This window comes from Protopterus annectens, chromosome 7.part0 (genome assembly GCF_019279795.1).
Source record: "Protopterus annectens isolate FY-2018-M chromosome 7.part0, PAN1.0, whole genome shotgun sequence".
Lineage (NCBI taxonomy): Eukaryota > Metazoa > Chordata > Ceratodontiformes > Protopteridae > Protopterus > Protopterus annectens.
In genome coordinates, this window is record NC_056739.1 from 1211248111 (window position 1) to 1211270415 (window position 22305).

A 22305-nucleotide genomic window follows, 5' to 3' on the forward strand; every position below is an offset into this window, starting at 1 on the left:
CCGACTTCATCATATGTTAAGATTTGGTCGTCTTTTATTGATTTGTGAGCCAATTAAGGCCAGTATTGTAAGATTACTTTTTAGTCTACTTCTGCTATGTGGATATAAAATATTAAGAAGGCATTAAACTTTTTAAAGTCCTAAAATTGTACATCTGCAAGAATGCGCGCAGTACCTCACCTCAGCCGTTTTAGGCTGGGCACACTACAAATAACATTGTACTTGTATTGATCTTTTGGCCTTATATTTCCTCCTCGAAGTGTGTTGTATTTGCCTTTTTTTTCTTTTTAACTGTTTTGCCCTTTTTATCCACTAAGCTACCATAGTCATCAGGATCATTTCTAAAGAATTTTGCTGTCCACTACATTGAAGAAAGGAAAACACATTGTCCGAACTGTAAACTCTTCCATAGTAGTCATGTATCATTTTGATGTGAATACAGCTAAAATTTGCCCATCATCTGCTCCACTCCCAGTTTCACTTCTTTGCATTCTGTCATTATTAGTAGAAGGCTGCATAATTTGTACTCTAACAACAACTGACCACAAACTAAAAAAACAAATACAATTTATTAAAGGACTTGGCGGCTTGGCCAAAAGCCTTCCAAGAGTAAAAAACATATAACACATCCATTTAAATATTTAATATATCCCAATTAAATAATTAACAGATAATTATTAAATTACATATTTCCAATTACATTCTTTATTAAGACCAAGTGGTTCTAAATTGTTGTACTTTAAAATAAAGTTTCTTTTTGCAATAAACTGGTTTTATGATTAGCACATTCCCCTACAAAATAAATCAACTTTTTTTAATCTACAACCCATCAAACAGTCTGGCTTAGCACCATGAAATTCCTTAAAATGTGTACCCAATAGAATGTCTAACTTTTTATTGTTAATGTCTCTAATATGTTCCTGAAAACGTTTCTTAAAAGACTGATCAGTCTCCCCAATATAAAATAACTTGCAAGTACATTTTAATACATATATAATTCCTTCAGTATTACATGTATAATTTTCATTTGGATAAAACTTAATACCATTAATGGCAGAAAAATATCTTACAGTATTTACAAGCAGAAGTACCTATATTCAAAGAAATGTTATATAAAACAGGATCTGATGGAATGAAATATTTTGTACTGTTTTAGTGAAGCTTTAGCACTTTCTTGTTTTAACAGAATGAATGTAGAAAATAGAAATAGCTCATTCCGAAGAATGGCATTTCAGTGCTTCTCCGTGCTGCTTCTTTGTTTAAGGTCTGTAAGTGATAAAAACCTACTCTGGAAACAAATAAGTTTAAAGCTTTTCTTCAGCCTTTTTTTCCTACCATTTGTGCTATGAACCTCGCCTTTTAGTTGCAGGGGTTGATAATCCTTGAACATACTGCACCAGAAGAAGAGTACATTCTTGCACTTCATTCGCATCTAGATTTGGGGGAACTGAGCTAGCAAAATGGAAGTGATGCCTGTGAAGTCATTCAGCTATACAGCCTAGCCAGTTCCTTGTGCAGCATTGTCCTGCTGTTATAGCATAGGCTGCTTGACTTTTCTCCAGGACATTACTCTTCACATGTCTGTGTGATGTACAGATTAATTAAGTAAAACAATAGGTAAGTATTAGGAAAACCTGTGAGCGGTCATTAGAGAGCAGAACTTTCAGGTGCATGTGAGGACTGTAGGTAACCAAACTGAGAAGAAAAATACTTCTTGTGCATTTCATAGGAGTTTACAGTTGTGTCCCACCCCACCAAAAAAAGTTTTTTTTTATTGTTTTTTTTGGTGCAGAACTAAAATTGTTAGTTATTACTAGCAAGCACGGTGTCCTTCCATGTCACTGTTGCAGTATTCTTTACCTAACGGATCTCCTGCCAAGAATAATCCAGTGACCAGCCAGTATACCAAAGCCTTTAGTTTTTATAGGCATTGCATGTCACACGTATGCTGCCTGCACAAGGTGTAGAGGACAAAGGTGATGTACAGATGCGCATACTCAGAACAAATTTGCTGCCATTCCAAACACCATTGTTGAATGTCAGTCTGAACTCCCTTCTGCTGTGCTGGTTAACAACTCGAGTTCTGTTTGACAGTTTGCTTCCTGCTGCCCTTCTCCAGTCCTTTGCCCCCTCGCTTGTCCCTGTCTCTTCCAAGTTGACTGTGGGTCACTTCAGACTCTTGGATTCTGTCCATTATCCGTCAGCGATATTTCATGGTTTGGAAGTCCCTTCCTCCCTCTTCAGGCATTCCTCAACCTCTTTGGAAACAACTCTCTCATTCTCCAGAGGTTCTTCATTTTCTTTTGGCTTAGGGCACCATACAAGCCACACCTTCTGCCCAGGTAGGGAAGGGATTTTACTCCAGAATGTCTCTGGTCCCGTGAAAGTAGGGCACTTGGAGGCCAATCCTGGATCTTTCCAGGCTAAACACCTTTCTCAAGATCCTTTTCTTTCAGATGTTATCTCCGCAGACATTTCTTCTTCTTTTACCCCAGGCCTTTCTGGTATCTCTGGATCTCAAGTATGCATACCTTCACATCCCCATCCAGCCTCTGTTTAGGAAATTTTTATGTCTCTCTGTGTCTTCCTTGCATTTTCAGTTCTTTGCTTTGCCCCTCTCTACTGTCTCGAGTGTTCACCAAATGCCTCGCTCCTGTTATTGTTTTTTGCAGGATGAGAGGAATTCAGAACTTTACCTATCTAGAAGATCTGCTTATTCAAGCTCCTTCCCCCCAACTCTCTGCTTCAGGATCTCAGGTTTGCAACTTCCCTTTTACAGAGTCTGGAGTTCACCATATGCTTTCAGAAATCAGTTCTGATGCCTTCCCGGGATCATATTTTCATTGGCTGCAGACTTCAAACAGTTCCCATGCTGGCATCTCTGTCTGCCCCCAAGGCTCTTTTTCCAGTCCCTTCTTCTTGTGGCATCAGTTATGGCCAGGGAATTTGTCATGGTTCTTGAGTTCTTGGGCTTCCACCATTCCCATGCTCCCTCTCAACGGGCTGCATATGAAAAAGTTTCAGTAGTACCTCAAGTCAGTGTATCTTCAACATTGCCACCTCTGGACTTTCCGGTACCCTTCCTTCCCTGTCAAAAGTTTGAGCTTCAGTGGTGGATTCATCAACTTTCACTCAACTGCCGGCTTCCTTTTCAAGCTCCAGTTCAACCTAGGAGCTCTTTACAGACACCTCATTCAGGAGGCGGGGTGCTTCCTGTGGTCTCATCAAGGTTCAGGGTCTCTGGCCTCCTCATTGGTGGTCAGACTGCATCAGTACAAAAGATATTAGGGCTCTGCTTCTGGATCTTCAGACTTTCCATTCCCTGTTTCATCCCAGGCCCCTCAAAGTTTTCACAGACAGTATCACAGTGATGTGGTATGTCAACAAGCAAGGGAACACGAGGTCCTATCTCCTTTTGCAGACTACGTCTTCAAGTCTGTGATCTAGCTATCCAGTGTCAAGTGACTCTCTTCAAGCAGTTTACATTCCCATGGAGCACAATCTAGTGGCAGACTCTTTGAGCAGGTCCATTTGAGTACTTTGAGCACAAGCTCATGAATGGACACTTCATAAAGATGTGTTCCTGGACATTATCCATTGATTTAAAAAAAAACAAAAAACCTTTCTTGTAACTAGTGTAGTCCAGATTCAGATTTGCTGTATCCAGGACTGTATGTAAGCTTCTGAGCCCCCCCAAGCTTTCTGTGTTGGAGCGAAGCCTTCTTTCTTTTCAGTGGGAGTGGTAAGTACTAGGTAACCTATCTACCACATAAGGAGTGGTTCTGGCCCAGAAATTGTAGTTATTGGCCGTTTGGGCAGTTTTTCCATCTCTCTCAACTTTCTGATTTAAAAGCCCACATTTTCACATGTTTCCCCCCTTTCCTGTTACTAGTTTAGTCCAGATACAGATTCTTAGTTTTAGCACTTGAATTTGCTTATTCTTGATCAGCACTTGTTCAGAACTTGTAAGCACTGAATAACCTACTAATTACTACAACACTCAACCTTCCTCATTACCTAGAGGAAAACAGTTTTGGTACTTACTTTCCTAACTTGCTTAGAGAAAAACAGCTCTTGTACTCACTTTCCTCACTTATCTAGAGGAAAATAGTTTTTTATTCAGGCATGTCCAAGGGTCAGCTCCCAGTGTTCTCTCCTGTCTATCTGATGAAGCTGGCCATCTTGGGGCAATGTAGAAATTGCCTCATGTACACAGACAACCCTCTCTTCCTACCACCCAACACTACAACCTGTGAGAAATGCACTTATCTAGCCAAACTGGAGGTAAAGCTCTCTCCAGTCAAGACTGAACTTGACAGTCAAGAGGAGAAGGTAAACACTTGCACCACATCACACTCATCACATAGTCTCACTAAATCTACACCACCAAAATCCACACATAGAAACGCAAAAACATTCGCAGAGGCTGTCAATAATAATCTGATCAAGCAACAGAGACCTCCAAAGCAGAAATGCAAGCAACCTCCACCCCCCCAATACAACCCAAATGACACATAGCCCGCAGACTCAGTGTGCCACTCAACCACAGCCAATAAGGCAAAACAACGTACCTAACACACTAGTCATAGGTGACTCTATAGTCATGCACACTGATGTCCCACTCACCAGGCTAAACAAGGAGAAGGTTACTGTCAGCTACCTGTCGGGTGCCAGGATCCGCCACATAACCCACGCACTCCGGTCACTCCACAACAAGTACAAATATGACTCTGTCATTGTCCATGTTGGTGTGAACGACCTTAGACATACCTCCCTGGACTACATGAAAAGGGACATGGAAGAGCTCTCCGATCTTGTAGCCCAGGCAGGTATGACCCTAGCCCTGAGTAGCATTCTGCCATCACCCAGAATGATGCCGCAGTACAAGGACAAAATTATTGATTTCAACAATTGGCTAAGCTTCTGGTGCCATTCTAAAGGGATCCAGTATCTGTCTGCCTGGGATGACATGGTCGACAGACCACGATGCTTTGCCAGAGATGGCCTGCACCTGTCACCCCTGGGATTCCGGAAACTGGCTAAGGTTCTTGCCGCCCCTATAGTGTTTTTTTTAGGCAAGGTTCAAATGACAAATTCACCACCGTAACTGGAACAGGCAAGCAAAAACTGAGGGTGATGCTACTCAATGCTAGAAGTCTAAATCTCAAAATGCACTCACTCGAGGCACTCCTTAAAATGGAGAATATCGATATCTGTGCAGTGACTGAGACCTGGTTCAAGGCTCCAGAGAGCACCCCTCTGCTACCAGGCTATAACTCATACCACACTTTTCGGCCATGTAACCTGGACTGGAACACCAAAGGCGGAGGTGTGTCCATATTCATTAAGGATATCCACACTTCCAGGCTAGTTGCTCAGCATAATGCAGCCGAGGTTATCCAAGTGCAAATAACTCTGGGCAAAACTCCAATCCAAATTGTAGCTTGCTGCAGATCACCCACCATGCCCCAGGATTCCCACGCCTCTTTTCTTGATGTACTGGAAAATATTAGGGTTCAACCAAACACCCTAATAATGGGCAATTTCAACTACCCAACCATTAACTGGGAAAACTACTCGTGTAGCAACTCCTTCACTCAACGCTTTCTGGAATTCATAAACTCCAATGCCCTGGATCAACTTATCCACACCCCCACCAGGGGCAACAATATCCTAGATCTAGTCATTACCAACATGAGTGACCGGTGTTCCACACCTGAAGTCAATGCCTCATTGGTCCGATCCGACCCGACCATAAGCTAATTACCCTAGATATCCACATCCTGCCCCCACCCCCCATTAAGAAAACCATGGTAAAAAAATTCTCCAAAGCTAACTTCATGCTTCTTAAGACAGAAGTGGTGCACCCATGCAGATGGACAATACAGTTACGACTACTGAATCCTACACAATTGCACTTTATAAGCACTTACATGAGTGCATGGATCGTGCTATCCCAAACAGAACCAAGACGCTATCCTCCAAAAAAAGGAAGCCAATCTGGTGGTCCCCTGCCATAAACAAACTGTACAGCAGAAGGAAGAAACTGTTGCAAAAGAGAGTAAAATCCCACGAGTGGAGGAGCTCCCTGGTCAGCCTCAGTAAGAAGCTGCGATCCCTGATAAAATCCTGCAAAGCTGGTTACGAAAACAAAATCGCTACTGATTCTAAAGACAACCACAAAGCATTCTATAGTTATGTCAAGAATCTCAATGGCAACACTCAGATCTGCTCTGAGTTACAGCACAATGGCACTAAATATACAGACCCAACTGATATTGCCAACATCCTGGCAGATAGGTTCAGTGCTAACTTTACCCCCCTCTCACCCCCTAAAGAGCCCATCTCTATACCGGAAGAATACAAAGTTCCTGTAATCACGGCTGCACAGGTAAAAACCACACTCTCCAAAGCCAAGAACACAGCATCCATGGGACCAGACAACATCCCAGGCTGCGTTCTACACGAACTACAGAATGAACTGGCACCCCACCTAAGTACCATGTTCAGTCATAGCCTCACCTCAGGCTTTGTGCCTGCTGAATGGCACACATTAACAGTTATCCCACTCCACAAGGGGGGAGCCACCACGGACCTCGGGAACTACCGCCCCATTAGCCTGACGAGCCTGGTCTGCAAGGCCATGGAACGTATCATCATGGAACTTATAAACAAAGACATTGGTAATCTCCAAACTCTGGACCCCACCCAGTTCGGGCTTGTAAAAGGCAGATCATATCTCCTAAACCTGATAGACTTCTTTGAAGCAGTCACCAAAGCCGTAGACGAGGGTAAGGTGGTTCACACAGCCTATCTAGATCTTGCCAAGGCTTTCAACACCATCCCCCACTCTGGAATTATAGATAAACTCACTAAACTAGGTATAAATCCCTATGTCACAAGATGGGTTGCCAACAGGCTCACTGACAGAACCCACACTGTGAAAGTAGCAGACTCCAAATCCGACTTCAGATTAGTGACAAGTGGAGTACCACAGGGTTCATTCCTGGGTCCTCTCCTGTTTGGTATCTTCTTCTTTGAAGTACAGGCTAACACAGAAGGTCTTTGGCTAACAAAGTTCGCAGATGACTGCAAACTAGGAGCCATAATCGAAATTCCTAACGATGTGGACATCCTATAAAAGGACCTCACTGAGACAGATGCCTGGTTTCAAAGCCATGGCCTCAAGCTCAGTGCCAAAAAGTGCATTGCCATCCCCTTTGGTAAAAACTCTGTACCCATGAACTACAACATAGGCGGTAGTATACTTAACACCGAAAGTGTGATAAAAGAGACCTTGGGACACAGGTGGACAGTAGTCTCTCCTTTGATAATCACATCGCCACAATAGTCAGGAAATCCTTCTACGTGGCACACCTCATCACAAAAGGTTTCTCATCCAGAAAAAAAAGAGGTCATTGTTCCCCTCTACTCATCACTCATTAGACCCATTATAGAGTACTACGCCCCTTTTGGTATGTACCTCACAAGACATCTACAACAACTGGAAAGGCCACAGAAATACCTCACAAAGAGGATTACCGGCCTCAAACAGATGCCCTACGCAGACCGTCTCAAAAAACTCTAGCTTCACTCAGTCGCATATCGCCTACTCAGAGGTGATCTCTGCCTAACATACAAAGCTATGGCAAACCCAGAGCTGTTGGACATGCTCTACTTAATGAAATCCCAATCCCTCCGAGCTACATGCTATAGGGACCTAAACCTTGTCACCACAATAAACAGAACATGCCGGAGGGATAAATTCCTGTCCCAGAGACTTCCCATACTCTGGAATAAACTACCTAGCTATATCAAACATAGCTCCTCATTAGCACTCTTCAAGAAAAATCTTGATGATTGGATGGGAAATAGGAAATTCACCCCGGGGATCACCTCTGTGGCTCTGCTCGACAGTGGTACAGGAAAATAATTTTCTTGGGTGGCAAAAGCCAGGGTACCTTTTTGGCTGGGCTTGTATAGGCCCCAGGGCCGATAGCCTAGTACCTACCTATGAACCTATGGAGTATTCCTTAGGTAGATCTTTTTGCCTGTACTCTGAACAGACAACTTCCTCTATTCTGTTCCATAGTCCCAAGCAATCTGGCAAGGAAACTGGATGCCCTGTCTTTTCCTTGGAAGAGGATGCATCTGTACACCTTCCTCTGTTGCCACAAATCTTGCACAAAATCAGACTGGACCCTCAAAATTTTACTAGCGACACCCGTTTGGCCCAGACAGCACTAATTCCCCCTTCTTTCTCACTTGACCAGGGAGTGTCGCCACAAGTTACCTCACCAGTTGGATCTTGCCACACAAGACAAGGGAGCTCTTATCCATCCTCACTTGTCCAGTCTTCAGCTGACACTGTGGATGATAGAGTTTGTATCCCTTTCAGGCACTTCTTTTATGAGGACATGCTTTGTGTTCTTCAGGAGGCCAGGAAACCCGCTATCAGGAATTCATATATTCCAAATGGAAGCAATTTTCTGTCTGGTGCCGCTTTCACCATCAGGATCCCCTATCTGTGGATGTACTGTGGTTCTCTGTTTGTGTGATTTGCTCCATGTGGGGTTGGCATATTCTTAAGTTAAACCTCACCTGTTGACAATTTCTGTTTCTCTGCCCTTGACTCCTCCTTTGGCCTCTAGATTTGTGGTCATGCAATTTCTTAAAGCCATTCTCCCTATTAGATCTCCAACAAAGCCTATTCCACCTTCCTGGGACCTCAGTTTTGTACTTGAGAAATTGACTCGGGCTCCTTTTGAGCCTGCTGCCTCAGCTTCCGTACAACATTGTATTTGGAAGACTATTCTTCGTTTGGCTCTCACTTCAGCCAAGAGAATGTCTGATTTTCAGGCCCTCATTGCCATTCCTGCTTTCTTAGTTTTTCACAGAGGCAGTGTGTCTCTTTATACTAATCCTACTTTTATGCCTAAGGTAGTCAATGAGTTGCTCCTTAATCAGTCTGTTCATCTTCCTTCCTTTTTTCCTTCTCTGCAGTCTGCCAGTGAGAAGGTTCTTCACACCTTGGATTTACATAGACAGCTAAGATTTTACTTGGATAAAGTTAAAGTTAGTCACAAATCTAAGCAGCTTTTTGTTTCCTTTTATCCCAGGACTTTGGGTTTGGCTGTCTCTAAGTAAACAATCTCCTCCTGGATTTCTTATGCCAATTCTTTTTGCTACTCTTTTCATGGAAAATGTCTTTCCCCATCAGTTAAGTTGCATTCCTCTAAGGCTGTTGCTTCCTCTTGTGCTTTTTTCAAGGCTCTAGATACCAATTCAATCCTTGAGGCTGCTACCTGGTCCTCTATTCATACTTTCACTAAACATTACAGGTTGGGTTGGGTGTTTTTCCTTGGCAGACTTTACCAGGGCTATCCTGCATGGGTTTGTGGACGTCTGTTTTGGGCTTTTCTCCTTCCAGGCTTCCTCTTGAGCTTTTGAGCTGTTCCTTTGGTAAAGAACACCACAACTGCGATATGGAAGGACATAGTACAGTTGTGAAAAATCTTACCATGATAGTAGATGCCCTTCTCTTCACTGTTGCAGTATTCGGTCCCTCTCTCCTACCCGCTCTGTTCTAGCTCTAGCCTTTTCTTTTCTTGCCCTCCTGGCCAAGGGGCTTGTCGTCATTTACTTTTTTTGTCCTTCTGGATGTGCATGTTTTCCTTATCCATATAGGCTTTCTGTTCCTCCTGGTGCATTTTTAGCTCTGAGTGTGTACATCACCTTTATGCCCTACGCCTTGCACAGGGAGCATACATGTGACATGCGATGCGTAAAAGAACCAAAGGCTTTTGTATACTGGCTGGACATTGGGCTGTCCTTGGCAGGAGATACCTTAGGTAAAGCATACTGCCACAGTGAAGAGAAGAATATCTACTGTTATGGTAAGATTTTACACAACTATGCTTTTTGCCTGTTGATTGGGCCTAGGTTGTCATAACTTCACACTTGATTGGCCTTCTGTCACAGAGATGAGTTACCTTCACGTAAGCATACTCTTGTCAATCTGAGCATGCCACTTCCTCTAAAAAGGGAACTCCCATCCAGTGGGCTTATCCAGGAAACAAATGGATAAAAAATCAATAGTCGCCTCTGATGTTTCATCTACTGATCAGTCAGAAAGTGTTCTGCTCAAAGTCTGTTTTTGCCAGAAGTGATTTAGAAGTGTCCAACATTCTTGTGCATCTGCTGTCCTGCCATTGTACAAGATTCATATAATGAAGTGTATAACCAAACTGAAATTAAATATTTTTTTGTTTATTTTACAGGAGTTTACATTTGCACTTCTTCTGGAAAAAAATAGTTTTTTTTCTTTGTTTCTTTTGGTGCATGAGTAAAATTGTTACTGTTCTGCTTGTCAGTCAGGTTTAGTAAATCGGAGTCAAGTAATCACATCAGAAAGTGGTCTGTTCAAAACCTTTTTTAACCAGTAGTGAAGCGGATTCTCACTTTTCACAGGATAGCTCATTCCCTGCCACCTACTGTTCAAAGGGCTATACTGCTTCACCTTGTAGATTAATTTTGTTTGATTGTAACATAGGTAATAGGACATCATGTACTTTATTTGCAATTCCTCCTGATACGGTAATATGTTCTTCTCCAGATGCTGACATCTTGCCATGAGGCCTTACCAGTCACCATTTTATCTAAGTTCATTACCTAATGGCTGCTTTCAGCAATGCTGCCTTATCTGAGTTTTGAACCCTTGTTAGCATATTTTGTTCTGATGACTTTATCAAGAGTCATCCTATTGCAGACCAGTGTAGACCTTTCTGTCAAGTTCTAGCAAAATTGTGAGTAAAAGTGGTTCAGCTTGGAGTTATTTGGCAGGTGGTGTTCCCAAGGCTGGGGTTATTTTTGACCACTGCATTGCTGCCATCTGGTTGAGATGGGTATCTTTTACGTTCAGATTGTCTGTGGGAGCAACGCTGCATACCAAGAATCTTAACCATCATCTGTTGGTAATCAGAGGAAGTTATTGGAAGGAGAAGGTAGAGACCATAAATTAGTTTAGTTTATCTTCTGCCTTTGGAGCCTTTTGCATCAGGAAGTGTTTTTGGAGAGGAAATCCCCCAGACTTCTCCCAAGAATTCCTTAATTGTCCTGATTTGAAGAGAATCATGTGTTACCGGGGGGGGGGGGGGGTAAAGGCCTGCACAGTTCCACTGTGAAGTGGAAACTTTTCTAAGTAGTCCAGCAATCTGACTACCGGAGTACATAAAAAAACGCAAAGAAAAGGACAGAGAAAGGCAGTTGAGATCCAAAACCGATGACTAAGCTTCTCCTAAGCCAGTCGCCGGTTCACCGGTACTCAGTGAGGCGCTTTCGCAGCCCCTGATACCCGCTACCTTTGAGTTGCAGGCCTCTACCGACATCCATGTGGAGTCCGGCATGCCGCAAGATACTCAAGGTATTGGCCTGACGGATGTATCTCCCTCGGATGGGTCCGTAGCCGCTGAGCAGGCACCGGCTTCTGACGGTGTATTCAGACCTAAACATTTTTATATCAAACCGACGAAAGCTGCAAAACCAAAGGCAAAGACCCCTTCTAATACTAAAAAAACGACGCCTGAGCTACGTGCACAGGCCTCTATGTCTAAAAAAACAGATGATCAAAATGGCTGAAGACCTTATTACCTTAATCAAGGGTTCCCATCCCCCTTCAGATAAGAGGCCTAGGCAAGACACTGGCTATGAATCTTCAGATCAGGTTTCTATTTCTTCTGATTCCTCTTCTGATTAGGAATTATCTTTGCCTCCTTATGAGGATTCTGATGCTGAGGAGTCTATCCCTTCTGCATCTCCTCCTGAGGATTATTCATTTGGAGAAACCTTGCATACTTTGAGGGAGCATTTTAACTGGGAGAGTCAAGACTTCTCAGAATCAAAAAAGAGGCTCAAGTGTTTCCTCCTTCTCCCTCAGCACAAGCCTTTAGCCATTCCCCCTGTGTTAGACATTGTGGATGATGTTTTTTCGGAGTCAAGCCTGACCCCTGACTCTTTACCTCCGGCTCCCAGTAAGCCTGACCGGTATTACAGGGTCCCTGATTCTCATAAATTTTTATTTAGAAACCCTGCTGCTGATCCTGAAACTATTTCACAGGGTCCAAAGGGAGTTAAGGCTTCAACAGCAAAAAACCCTACCCCCTCCAACAGAGATTCAAGGGCGCTGGACAGATGGGGAAAAAAGGTTTATACATCTACAACCTTGGCAATTAGGGCCTTAAACTGTCAATTTCATATGCTTAAGTACCAACAACATGTTATGGGATTGCCGAAACAGAAAATGATGTTGATTTCAGAATGTGCAGAAAATAAATAATTGCAGGAATTATTGCATGCAGCTGAACAAGTTGGAAAGCATACTTTGCAATGTGGTTTTGATTCTTTAGAGGCCTCCTGCACAGCCGCATTTACTGGATCTATGATTAGAAGGCATGCCTGGTTAAAGGAACAAAATTTGCCAGATCATGTTAAAGCTAAATTACTAGATGCACCTTTACAGCATGATTCTGTTTGGTATTAAGGCAGAAGAGGTTTTAAAGAAAATGGGAAACAAAGCTAAGTCTATGCAAACTGTTAAAGATTTCTTACAAGTGCAGCCACCTAGATTCAGTAGACACTGGCCTACAAAAAATTGGTCCTTTCCTGTGTCGGACAGAGCTCAAAGGGGCAAATCCAGACGCCCTAAGGGTTCCAGGTACCAGGCTCAAGACTCATACAGGTCAAAGCAATGGGGCGCATCCACCTCCAAATCTGGAGGAGATAAAGCTCAAACCTACAGAAAGCAATCCCAATGACATCCCTCTGCCTACACCAAGCACTTATCTTTTGGCAGCACCCATAGGGGGGAAAATTAGCACTTTTTGCTCAAAATTGGCAGTTAATAACCCAGGACAAGTGGGTACTGAATATCGTATCACAGGGATACAGATTCCATTTCCACACTCTGCCAATGACAAATGGTTGGCCAGACCTGCTAAAAAAAACCAATGGGCAGAAGCACAGAAACAGGTTACGTCCCTCATGGATATGGGGGCCATTCAGACAGTACCAGAACAGGAAAAAGGACAACGTTTGTACTCGACTGTACTTGTACCCAGAAAGGACAAGGCCTGGCGGCCAATACTGGATTTATCGATTTTGAACACATACCTGGACATTCCAAAATTCAAAATGCTCACTTTGCAACAGCTTCTGCCCATGCTGGGCAAGAATGCTTGGCTGGTGACTTTAGACTTAAAAGAGGCATACCTGCATGTCCCAATAAGACAGTTGTGCAGAAGATACCTCAGATTCAAGGCTGGCTTAATGCATTACCAATTCTCTGCACTGCCCTTTGGCTTATCTACTGCGCCCAGGGCCTTTACAAAGTGCCTGGCACCAGTAATTGCATTTTGCAGACAAAGAAGTATTCAAATATATCCTTACTTGGACGACTGTCTCATTCAAGCAGAGAACAAGGACACTCGTCTACGACAACTGGTGTTTGTGAAAAGGCTTCTAGCATGCCTAGGCTACACAATAAACGACAAGAAGTCACAACTGGTACCCTCTCAAAAGATAACATTCCTGGGCGCAAGCTTGCATACAACTGCCCAGATGGCTTACCTCACGCCAGACAAACAAAGGCAACTGACTGCTTACTTCAAATTGATGGCAACAAAAACCCAGTCTTCTGCAAGACAAATTCTGCAGGCTCTGGGCTTCATGGCATCCTGCATCCTACTAATTCCATATGCAAGACTGCATATGAGGAAACTTCAATGGTACATAAAAAGTTTATGGAGTCAACATTCACATAGTCTGGAAGTAATGATTCTTCTCATCCCCTGCCTGCAACAGAAGTTTCTATGGTGGGCAAAGGCCTGTCACCAAAACATGGGACGGCCCTTCACTCTACCCCCTGCCAGCCAAACCTTAACAACAGATGCATCAGATTATGCATGGGGGGCCCACATGGCAGGAAGATGCATTCAGGGCATATGGGCACCAAATCAAATGCATCTACATATCAACCAGAAAGAGATGCTAGCTGTTCAAAATGCCCTAACAGCCTTCAAGGATTTACTTCATCCAGGGCAACTACTGATAAAGACGGACAACACCACAGTCATGTGGTATATAAACAATCAAGGGGGCACACACTCATATCCCCTTTGCAGATTAGCCATGGCACTGTAGGACACAGCTTTGACCTACCAAATATATCTTCAAGCTCAATTCCTGCCAGGAAAACAGAACATTCTGGCAGACGATTTAAGCAGAAATCTGATGTATCCTTGAGAGTGGAAACTAAATCCACAAGTATTCAGCATGATAACAGAGAAATGGGGGAACCCAGACATAGAGCTATTTGCCTCTCCTCAAAATTATCATTTGAAAAGATTCTGCACAAGGACTTATCACAGACAAGCATGGAAAGTGGACGCCCTATCCTTCAGTTGGAAAAACCTGTCAGTTTACGCCTTTCCTCCTCTGCCTCTTCTACCCAAGGTCCTCCTAAAAGTCAGGCAAGAGAAGCCAAAGATGATGTTAGTTGCCCCGGACTGGCCCCGCCAATACTGGTACCCATTCCTAAGGAACTTGTCTCAATACCCAGCTTTCCTCCTCTGCCTCTTCTACCCAAGGTCCTCCTAAAAGTCAGACAAGAGGAGCCAAAGATGATGTTAGTTGCCCCGGACTGGCCCCGCCAATACTGGTACGCATTCCTAAGGAACTTGTCTCAATACCCAGCTTGGACCTTGCCTCAAAGACCACAACTACTGTCCCAGCAAAGCAGTCAGATCCTGCACAATCAACTACAGACTCTGAACCTGGCAGCATGGCTGATCATGTAATCATATGAACGACACCTCTCAGTAAAGCTGTGATGGATGTAATTTTGGAAGCCAGAAGGCCTAGTACTAGACAATCTTATCCTGACAAATTGAAGAGATTCTGTGCTTGGAATCAAGCACAAGGAACAGATGCAGCAGAACCACATATTCCTCAGATATTACAATACTTAACTGAGATGCTTTACAAAGGCCTATCTTTCTCATCAATCAAAATCCATGCCTCTGCCATGTCGCCTCATGACAAAGGCCTATCTTTCTCATCAATCAAAATCCACGCCTCTGCCATTTCGGCTCATTACAATACAGAGCCACCTATCTTTTCTCATCCTTTACGAAAAAGTATCTTAGAGGAGCCAAAAACCTAAGGCCTCCTAGAAGATCACCATTACCTGCATGGGACCTCAATTATGTGTTGGAAAAGCTCACCCTGCCTCCATTTGAACCAGCCGCTACCGCTGATATAAAGTTCTTATCATGGAAGACAGCTCTGCTACTAGCAATTACTTCAGCAAGAAGAGTTTCAGAGCTTCAGGCCCTCATGGCTGTAGAGCCTTTTATCATATTTTACCCAGACAGGGTGTCTCTGAGAACAAATCCTAGTTTTATGCCTAAGGTGGTTTCCAGTGTGGCTCTTAACCAAACTATTCATCTGCCAACTTTTTAGCCAAATCCGCAGAACAAAGGGGAGAGAATTCTACATTCCTTGGACGTACACAGACAGCTAAGATTCTACTTGAGCAGGACAAAAGCTCTAAGAAAAACTGAGCAATTACTAGTGTCATATGCTGCAGGATCAGAAGGAAAGGCTATCTCAAAGCAGACACTTTCAAAGTGGTAAGCCACTGCATCTGTTTCTGCTACTTACACCATGGTAAACCTATGCCTAAGGGCATTAGGTCTCATTCCACCAGAGCTGCAGCTACTTCGGCAGCCTTTCTAGGAGGAGTACCAACCAAAGATATTCTAGAGGCTGCTACTTGGAGTTCTGTTTACACCTTTACAAAGCATTACCATTTGCCTCTGTACTCTAAGTCCAGGGCAGGCTTTGCCACTGCAGTGCTGCAGGGCCTTATAGCCGCACCTAATGTTGTTTAGCTCCAGCCTCCCAACCATAGCTTTGGGATTCTACCCAAATGTAATGACTGCACCAGTGAAACACGAAGAACATAGTACAGTTGTGTACACTTACCATAAGTGTAGATGTTCGAGTGTATTCACTGTTGCCGTCCAGGTTACCCTCCCGCCATCCCCCTGTCATTCTACAGTTTATCTTTCCTTCTCTATCTCCTACAGCCTATGTGGTGTATTTGCTTGTAGATGAAGGTAAAGTTTATACTGATGCATGTTTATAGATATATTTATATGATATTGCTACCTTTTTGGGGGCACCTGACATCGGGGGCAAGAAAAACAAAATGGCGTCGGCTGCATGTTTTATACCCCTGACGACCTGATGTCATGGAAGAGGAGACAGCAACTGACGCAGGACCCAAGACTTTGGAATTCAGGCCGACTGAGGGCAACCTGCCAGCAGATTACCCAAATGTAATGACTGCAGCAGTGAATACACTCGAACATTTACATTTATGGTAAGTGTACACAACTGTACTTTAGTCTTATGGCATAGATGTAAACCTACTTAAGAACCATTATCAAAAAATTGGCATAAAATATCACATGCTGCTGTGTAAACTGGTACAAGCAGTGTCTAACTTGAACTATACTCTTTAAAGGTCTGTGTACTGTGTGTGTGTGTGTGTGTGTGTGTGTGTGTGTGTGTGTGTGTGTGTGTGTGCGCGCTTCAGTTATAAAACTGAAATATGTGATTGAGAAGGCTCACTTAGATGTAAGTGGCCTTTCCTGTCAAATGTTCTAACAATATGTTTTGATGCTGTGAACATCTACCTTTTGCAGATCTGTGTATTTTGTCAATGAGATTAAAGCTAATATTGGAAACTTAAGCTTTCCAAGAACTTCAGTCTGTTGTGACTTGTGTTACAGTGGAAATTGTCTGGTTTACCCACTCACAACACAAAGTACCCAAACAGACTAAGCTAGAAAAGAGGTTTCTGTCAAAAATGTTAACACAGAATACTGACAAAAGGAGGCTGACTGGTGCACTCACCCTTCACTGAAAGAAGTTATGTCCTGTACCTAATGTCCTTCTGGAGAACAGCTGCCTTTTTTATGTTTTTGCTGGCTCACTTGATGTCCCTACTTACCGCTGTTGCAGTATTCTTTATACATGGTATATCCTGCCAAGGATACCCCAACATCTGACCAGTATGCCAAAGCCTTTGCAACTTCCAGGCTTTGTACATCAGACATATTCCCTACATACAAGGCGTAAAGTACGTATGTGACATAAGAATGCCAAATGCACAGAGACTTCTTTGCCACCAACCTGAGCGCAACTACTGAATTTGGTCTGTATGTCGTCCTCCAAGCTTGTTCTTCTAGTGAGCCTGTTAAAGATGAGTGCCCTGTTGTGGTCCCTTTCTTTTCTTTTTTCTCCTTGTACTTTCTTTTCATATCATCCAGAAAGGGGAAATGTGAGTGTGGGAGGCAGATTCCCCATAAAGACATATGCAAGAAGTGCCTTTTTTGTTTGGGTGCTGTCATGATCATCAGCAAAAGTAAATTAAGGCACCAAAGTTACACACTGGAAATCAGTCACTGTACTTTATTGCAGAAGACAAACGGTAAGTGCTTTCACAACTTAATGTTGCTTCATCAGACCACATCACTACAACTGATGCTTGGTTAAATACTAGGACAATTAGTATGACATCACAATTTAAAGAGATATTACTCCACTAACATAAGAACATATATCAATATCCATAAGAAAAATGCATTGTTGTTGTGTGTTTTGGGTACCTCAGTGTACCTGCAGCCGTTTGGTTTTTGCATCTTCAGCTGTCATGATCATATTCAGTGTGATACTTGTCAGACTTTTCCCTAACATTTTCCACAGCCATTTGTCTTCTATTCCTGTTTGTCTGGAGCACCAACGTTTGAAGTTATTGACCCAGGGTACCATGGGCAAATCTGCCCTCCCCAAATTTCAGCTACCTCTTAAAAAAATGTCTAACAGAGCTCATTATGAATCTATCCTCCACCAGATGTCTCTGTCAGCTTGGATGAAGAACCCGAGAACCTGCTGGTATTAATGCCAGTTCCCTCTGCCGCTACCCAGTTAGAGGCCACCATGGGAACTGCCTACTCTCAAGTCTGCTGAGGCTGTGCATATGTCTGGTACAGATGTTGAGGGGGAACTGCATAGGATTATTTCAGAAGGGCTTACAGGGATAACCTAAATTGTAGTCTGGGAACAGGCGCTTGGTACCCTCATTGAATCAAGGCAGGGCTGTGAGCCTCCTATATTTATCAAGGCTGATGTTCACTTAAAAAAGAAACTGAAAACTAAACATGTGGCTGCTGTAACTAAGGATCCTCACAAAGAATGGCAAGACTTTACTCAAGGGTTGTTTAATGCCCTCATGGATCTGAAACCTCCACAGTATTTGTTTGTCCTTGCTGCTGCTGCTCCCTGGTCACCCACCCCATCAAATTCTGTTTCTTTTGATGAGGAGCTAGACTCTGGTAAAAAATCCTTAGCATGTTCCTCACAAATATACTTTCCTTGGCCTTGGGATCTGATGTAGAGGATTCTTTTTATTTTCCTTTTGGGAAATGAACCTTTGGGGATACAGTGGTCTGTATGATGGAGTACTTTAAATGGGATTGTTCCCAATTATCAGAGGTTCAAAAGAGGTATTTTTGAACATTTACAAATGGACTCACCCAGACCATCTGCAGTCCCTTCAGTTGTAGCTGCTCTCTTGGACATATTTACAACAGCTTCTCAGTGTCTTGACTTTCAACCTCAGGCCCCTAAGAGGCCAGACAAATTTTATAAGGTACCTGAGGATCATAAATACTTGTATAAAAGCATATTGTCTGATCCTGCTGCTATTTCCATCTCCACAGATAGCCCAGCCAAACTGCTTTCCTCTTCCAAGCTTTTACCGTCTGACAAGGCCAGCTGTTCTATGGAAAGTTATGGGAATAAGGTATATTTTTGCTACTTTGGCTTTTAGAGCCATTAATTACCAGACCTACATGACTAGATATGTCATGGCTATTAGGTTCATAGGTTGATACTAGGCTATATGCCCTAGTACATTTATCAGCCTAGCCAGTGTGTTTGGCTTTCGCCACCCCTTAAAAATGGGTTTTACTGTGCCCTTTTAGGTTAGTTTACTGTGCCTCTGTCTTGTAGTGACACAGAAGTGATCCCCGGGGTGAACCTACGATCTCCCATCCACTCGTCAAGATTTCTCTTGAAGAGAGTCAGCGAGGGGCTCTGCCTGATATAGACTGGGATTCTATTCCAGAGTGCTGGGAGCCTCTGGGTCACAAATCTGTCTCTCCAGCATATCCTATTAATTTCTGTGTTGAGATTCAAGTCCCTTGAGTGCGTAGCTCTAGTGGATTTGGATTTTTTGAGGTGGAGCATGTCCATTAATTCTGGGATGGACATGGCTTTATACGTCAGGCGCAGATTGCCTCTAAGCAGGCGGTATGCAACTGAGTAGAGCTGGAGTTTCTTTAACCTGGCAGCATAGGTCATCTGTTTGAGACCCTTGATCCTCTTGGTGAGGTACTTTTGTGGTCTTTCCAGTTGCTGCAGGTGTCAGGTAAGGTACATCCCAAACGGGACATTGTATTCAATCATGGGCCTGATGAGGGATGAGTAAAGGGGCACAATGACCTCCCTTGATCTAGATGTGAACCCTTTCATGATAAGGTGGGCTATATAGAAGGTCTTTCTAACCACTTTGACAACGTGGTTGTCAAAGGAGAGATTGCTATCAACTTGGGTTCCCAGGTCCCTAATTACTTCCTCCATACTTAATGGATTACCGCCTATGTGGTGGTTTGTGGGCACTTTGTTTTTCCCAAAGGGGATGACTATACACTTCTTGGCGTTTAGTTTTAGGCCATGGCTTTGGCACCAATTGTCCGTCTCTGTGAGACCCTTCTGGAGGATGCCTGTGTCAGCTGGAGTGTCGATTATGGCACCCAGTTTGCAGTCGTCTGCGAACTTGGTCAGCCATAGTCCTCCCGTGTTGGCCTGTACCTCTGAAAAATATATACCAAACAAGAGCAGCCCCAGGACTGAGCCCTGTGGGACGCCACTTGTAACAGGTTTAGAGTCTGACATGGCTCCCGCAATTCTGACCATGTGGGTTCTGTCCTTGAGCCAGTTTGCAACCCATTTTATGACATAGGGGTTAATATTTAGGCTGGAGAGCTTATCTATGATGCCAGAGTTGGGGTATGGTGTCGAAGGCTTTTGCGAGGTCCAGGTAGGCTGTGTGGACTACCTTCCCTTCATCCCTTCATCTATGGCCTTGGTGACTGTTTAGAAGAAGTCTACCAGATTCAAGAGGCAGGATATGCCCTTAACAAAGCCGAATTGTGTAGGATCTAGTGTCTGTAGTTCCCCAATGTCTTTATTTATGAGTTCCATGATGATCCGCTCCATAGCTTTGCAGACCAGGCTAGTCAGGCTTATGGGACGATAGATTCCAGGGTCCGTTGAGGCACCACCTTTGTGGAGTGGGACCACTGTTGCTGTATGCCATTCCTTGGGTACATATCCTGTAGTAAGGCTGAGATTGAACAGTAACCTAATATGAGGTTTTAGCTCTTCTTGGAGCTCATGTAGGACGCAGCCCGGGACACCGTCCGGTCCCATTGATGCTGTGTTTTTTGCTTTGGAGAGTGCAGCTCTCACCTGAGCATCTGAGATGACAGGGAGACAACTCTCTGCTGGGATAGATATTTGCTCTTTTGGGGGGGAAGGGGGGGAGAGGTTTGCGCTGAACCTATCTGCTAAGATGTTGACAATGTCTGTGGGTTCAGTGTATTTTTTGTCATTTGAACTAACTCCGAACATATCTGGGAGTTGCCACCTAGGTTCCTAACATAACTAAAGAAGGCCTTGTGGTTATCTTTAGTGTCTTGTGCAATTTTTCTCTCAAAACTGGCCTTGGATGATTTTATGAGGGATCGTAGTTTTTTGCTAGTACTGATCAGTGATGCTTTCTTATTGAGGGATTTTGCTCTATCCTGCAGTAGCTTCCTCCTTTTGTTGTATAGCTTATTTATGGCAGTGGTCCACCAGACAGGACGCCTGCCTTTGGAGGATTGGGTCTTGGTTTTATTTGGGATTGCATGATCCATGCATTCCTGAAGATGTCCATAGAATGCGTTTATAAAGGATTCTGAAGTTTGGTCCGTAGTTTCCACTGGCCCGGGGGCTTTGAGTGAATTCACCTCTGTTTTGAGAAGTGTGAAATTAGCCTTGGAGAAGTTTTTTACTGTGGTTTTCTGGGGTGGTGGTGGGGTCGGGATGTGGATGTCCAGCGAGATTAATTTGTGGTCTGATCTTACCAATGAGGGGTGTACCTCTGGTGCAGAGCATATAGAGTCCCCATTTTGTGATGATCAGGTCCAGTATGTTTTCCCCTCTTGTAGGCATGGTGACCAGTTGTTCCATAGCATTTGAGTTTATAAATTCTAGGAACCTCTGGGCTAGGCTGTTGGGGCTTGAGTAGTGCTCCCAGTCTATGTTTGGGTAGTTGAAGTCACCCAATATAAAGGTATTTGGAGAGACCTTCATATTCTCCAATGTTCTCAGGAAAGCCACATGAGGTTCCAGAGTCTGGGATGGTGGTCTGTAGCAGGCTACAAACTGAAAGGCAGTTTTGCCCACTGTTAGTTGCACATGGATGGTTTCCAATGTTTCCTTCAGTGCCACTAACCTGGAGGTGTGGGTATCCTTGATGAATATGGATACTCCCCCTCCTTTTGTGGTTCGGTCCGAGTTTTGGGGCCGAAAAGCATGGTATGAGGTATAACCTGGTAGTGCTGGGGTGCCTTCAGGAGCCTTGAACCAGGTCTCTGTTACTGCACAGACATCGATATTCTCCATGCTGAGGAGAGCTTCGAGTGCTTGCATTTTGAGGTTTAGACTTCTGGCATTGAGTATCATTACCCTTAGTTTATTTTTCCTTGTGTTGTCTATGGAGGTGGGTTTGTCTTTTGAGCCTTGCCTAAAAAAAGCACTATGGGGGTGGCAAGAGCCTTTGTCAGTAACTGAAAGCCCAGAGGTGACAGTTGCAAGCCGTCCCTAGCGAAGCAACGTGGCTTGTCGAGCATGTCATCCCAGGCTGACAGACACTGGATCCCCTTTGAATGACACCAGAACTTTAGCCAGTTGTTAAAATTGATAATTTTTTCTTTATACTGTGGCATCATTTTTGGTGAGGGTAAGATGCTACTCAAGGTCAGGGTCATACCTGTCTGGGCTACATGATTTGAGAGCTCCTCTGTCTCTTTTCATGTAGTCCAGGGAGGTACGGCTCAGGTCATTCACACC

General features: G+C 43.7%; 1 protein-coding gene across 1 annotated transcript in view; it reads left to right on the plus strand.

The window, feature by feature from the left end:
• The window catches only part of SEC11A (SEC11 homolog A, signal peptidase complex subunit), a 234123-nt gene that overhangs the window by 197199 nt on the left and 14619 nt on the right, over nt 1-22305 (plus strand). The gene's annotated exons all lie outside the window — the stretch shown is intronic.